This window comes from Triticum dicoccoides, chromosome 3A (genome assembly GCF_002162155.2).
Source record: "Triticum dicoccoides isolate Atlit2015 ecotype Zavitan chromosome 3A, WEW_v2.0, whole genome shotgun sequence".
Lineage (NCBI taxonomy): Eukaryota > Viridiplantae > Streptophyta > Magnoliopsida > Poales > Poaceae > Triticum > Triticum dicoccoides.
In genome coordinates this window covers 136,205,662-136,210,303 of record NC_041384.1, presented here as the reverse complement: position 1 = coordinate 136,210,303, position 4,642 = coordinate 136,205,662, and positions in this window count along the sequence as shown.

The window sequence follows — 4,642 nt, the reverse complement described above, 5'->3', positions numbered from 1 at the left end:
GGAGGCGGCGCGAGGCGGCGGCCGACACGGGCGGCGGGGCGCATGCGCGGGCTCGGGGAGGGCCCGCCCTGGGCCCGAACGGGCCGGCGATGTGGAGCGGCGCGGCGGCGAATGGGGAGGTGCCATGTGGCGGCGGCGGCGCGGGTCGGACACGTCCGGCCGGCGATTTTCGTCCGGCGGTGCGAGGAGAGGGAGATGGTTAGGGTTTGACCCGTGATTTTCGGGGGAGATGCCTTTTTATAGGTAGAGGGAGCTAGGAGGTTCCAAATTGAGCACGGTTTGCAGCCACACGATCGTGATCGAACGACCGAGATGATGGAGGAGGTTTAGCTGGGTTTTGGCCCACTTTGGAGGGGTGTTGGTCTCCAACACACACGAGGCCTTTTTGATTCCTCGTTAACCGTTGGAGTATCAAACGAAGTCAAAATGGCACGAAACTTGATAGGCGGTCTACCGGTAGGAAATCAAGGCCGCTTGGCAAGTCTCGGTCCAATCCGAGAATGTTTAACACCCGCACATGAAAAGAGGTAGAAAGGGACACCGGAGGACATAGGAGCGCATGAATGCAAAACGGACAACGGGGAAGATGCTCGGATGCATGAGATGAACATGTATGCAAATGCGATGCACATGATGACATGATATGAGATGCATGACAAAGACAAAAGCAACACGACGGCAAAACCAAATAATAAGGAAATAACATAACTTAGTGCCGGAAATGGCAAGAGTTGGGATACAAATATGGCAGGTTACACACAGGGTGTTACAACACTCCACCACTACGAAAGGATCTCGTCCCGAGATCTAGGATTGGAAAAACTCCGGGTACTCGGAATGGAGGTGGTCCTCGCATTCCCAGGTGGCTTCACGGTTGGAATGATGTGACCACTTCACTTTTAGGAATTTGATAGACTTGTTGCGAGTCTTGCGCTCAGTTTCTTCAAGAATAGCAACGGGGTGCTCATGATAAGACAGGTCTTCCTGGAGATCAATCTCTTCAAAGTTGATGGTGCGGTCAGGAGTCTTGAAACACTTGCGGAGCTGAGACACGTGAAACACGTCGTGCACATTTGCAAAGTTGTAGGGAAGCTCAAGTTGATAGGCGAGATCGCCTCTTTTGCCGATGATCTTGAAAGGACCCACCTGGTCGTTGGTGTTCCGCTTTCACTCTTCTGCAGACATCACAGTCATTCACGAACTGAGCAATCTCGCGCTTCATTCGAGTCCACCAGTACGACTCCTTGAGGTCCTGGTACATCTTTGTACTTCTAGGGTGAATAGAGAGGAGTGAATTGTGAGCTTCGTTCATAATGACTTTACGAAGGTCACCCTTAGGCACCACAATGCGATCCTCGAAGAATAGAGTATCCTTGTCATCAAGACAATAGCACTTGTACTTGGGTTGACTCTTGGCAATCCCATTCTTCACCTTCTTCACCATAGCATCAAGAAGTTGAGCCTCACAAATCTGATCTTCTAAAGTAGGAGAGACTTGGAGGTTGGCAAGGAATCCTTGAGGAACAACTTGAAGATTAAGTTTGCGGAAAGCTTCACAAAGCTCCGGTTGGTAGGGCTTGATAATCAAGTTGTTGCAGTAAGCCTTCCTGCTCAATGCATCAGCAATTACATTGGCCTTGCCTGGAGTATAATCGATACTCGGATTATACTCTTGAATCATTTCGACCCAATGAGTCTGCCTGAGGTTGAGGTTGGTCTGAGTGAAGATGTACTTGAGGCTCTTATGATCAGTGAAGATGTCCACTTTCCTTCCCAACAAGAGATGTCTCCATGTTAAAAGAGCATGGACAACTGCCGCCAACTCGAGGTCATGAGTGGGGTAGTTCTTTTCGTTGGGCTTCAACTGGCGAGAGGTATAGGACACAACTTTCTTCTCTTGCATCAACACTGCACCGAGACCTTGAAGTGAAGCATCACAGAAAACCTGAAATGGTTTGGATTCATCAGGAGGAGTCAGAACTGGAGCTGTGACTAACTTCTCTTTGAGGGTGTTGAAAGCGATGTCACATTCAAGCGACCAGACATACTTCACATGCTTCTGGAGAAGGTTGGATAGAGGCTTCGCGATGTTAGAGAAGTTCTCAACGAACCTTCAACAATAGCTTGCGAGCCCAAGGAAGCTGCGGAGTTGCTTCACGTTCTGAGGCAGTTCCCAATTCGCAATTGCAGACACCTTCTCAGGATTAATAGCTATGCCTTTGGCAGAGATGATATGCCCAAGGTAGAGAACCTTATCGAGCCAAAACTCGCACTTAGAAAACTTCGCATAGAACTGATGTTCTTTGAGTTTATCCAGCACCAATCTCAAATGCTTGCCATGATCCTCCTTGTTCTTGGAAAAGACCAAAATGTCATCGAGGTAGACCAAGACGAAGTCATTTGTATAGGCGTTGAAGATGAAGTTCATCATGCGAGAGAATGTTGGAGGAGCGTTGACAAGGCCGAAAGACATGACAGTGTATTCATATTAACCATAGCTTGTTCTGAATGCTGTCTTGGGGATATCCTCTTCACGAATGCGAATCTGATGATAGCCCATACGGAGATCAAGCTTGGAGAATACTTGAGCACCATTGAGTTGTTCGGAAAGCTCATTGATATTGGAAAGTGGGTACTTGTTCTTTATGGTCTTCTTGTTCAATGGACGGTAGTCGACACAAAGTCGGTCCGTTCCATCCTTCTTCTTGACGAAAAGAACACCACAACCCCATGGAGAAGAACTTGGTCAAATGAGACCCATACACTCTTGAATATCGAGTTGCTTCTTCAGCTCCTTCAACTCTTTAGGTCCAAGCTTGTAAGGACGTTTGCAAACAGGTTCCGTGCCAGGCTCAAGATCGATGACGAATTCAACTGGCCGGTGAGGAGGCATTCCTGGAAGCTCTTCTGGAAAGACGTCTTGATATTCGCAAACGACAGGAATCTGAGAGATTGCATACAACTCGCCCTTCTCGTTGAGAGAAAACAGATGAATAGTATCATCACGAGCGGCAAAGACGATTACATCCTCAGACGAATGTGTCAATTGAATCTGCCTGGCAGCACAATCAAGCTGAGCCTTGTGCTTAGAAAGCCAGTCCATTCCGAGAATCAGATCAATATCCGAGTTACCAAGGACCACTAGAGAGGACAGAAATTTATAGTCGCCCAACGTGATAGAGACATCGGGAGAAACCAAACTAGAAGTCATAAGCTTTCCGGGAGAAACAACTTGCATGACTTTGGGAAAAACCTCTGTGCCAACATTGTGCTTCGATGTAAAAGGGAATGACAAGAAAGAATGTGATGCACCAGTATCAAAAATAACTCTTGTAGGAATATCGTTAACAGGAAGGTTACCCATTATCACATCTGACGAGTCCTCTGCCTGAGCTGCGTTCATCATGTTGACCTTTGCAAACTTGGGATTATGCTTTACCACTGCGGTGCTGGCAGATCTCACAGGGGAGGAGGAAGACGCCTCTGATTGAAGCATTTATTGGCATAGTGATCCTTTTGCTGACACTTGTTGCACGTTACCTCCGAGAGCGGACGGTGATATAGAGCACTTGATCTTGGAGCATGAGACAAAGTCTTGTTCCGAAAGCCTGGGTTGGGTGGGTGGGAATATCCATTGCCACCTTTGCTCTTCTGCTGATAAGGCTGACGGAACGGAGGAGGAGGAGGCAACCAATACTTTTGCTGCTTAGTTGCCACTTGAGTTGAGGAAGAAGGAGTTGCATCCCTGACTCGTTTCTTGGAAGCATCGCACTTGAGCTGAGCAGTCTCTTGCTTTAGTGCCAAGTTGTAAAACTCATCGCACTTCTCCGGCTCAAAAAGCACGAGAGCTAGTTGCAGATCTTCTCTGAGGCCACCTCTGAACTGATAAATCATGCTCTTCTCGCCAGGTACATCTTGCTTAGCGAAACGAGCGAGCTTCTGGAACATGATGTTGTACTGGTAAACAGACAAGCTGCCTTGCTTCAGATTGCGGAACTCCTCACGCTTGCTCTCAACAACACTCTGAGGAATGTGGTGAGCTTTGAAGTCTTGGCGGAATTCCTCCCAGGTAATCACACGACCTCCTCTGGAATCTTTGTATTCTTGATACCACTCAGCAGCTTGGTCTTTGAATTGGAACGAAGCAAACTTGACAAAGTCCTCAGGCCTGACGTTGCCGCACTCGAAATGCTTGCAGATATCCACGAGCCAATCATCAGCGTCTGTTTCCTCGACACAGTTACTAAAGGTCTTTGGCTGGTTTGCGAGGAACTGGTTGAGTGTAGCAAACTGATTCTAAAAGTTGCCATGGCCTTGATTTCCTTGGTTGCGCTCTTGCAAGAGTTGCATAAGCATCTGCGTGTTGGCATTGGTAGCGGCCATCACAGCTTGCCATGCCTCCAGAGGTGGAGGTGGTGGTGGCGGTTCCGGATTCTGACGCGTTGGAGGAGCCATCCTGAAGAGGGTGACATCCGTTAGCATCTTGACAGACATATATTCAAGATGAATCAAATGGATCGAAATGCAACATATAGTCTTAACATCCGAACAAAATGAACGAATGAATTCCAATTGAAATGGTCACACTTCCATAAATTGAGAAGCCACTTAGATAGAGGTAGAAGAATAAAACAACAAGGTA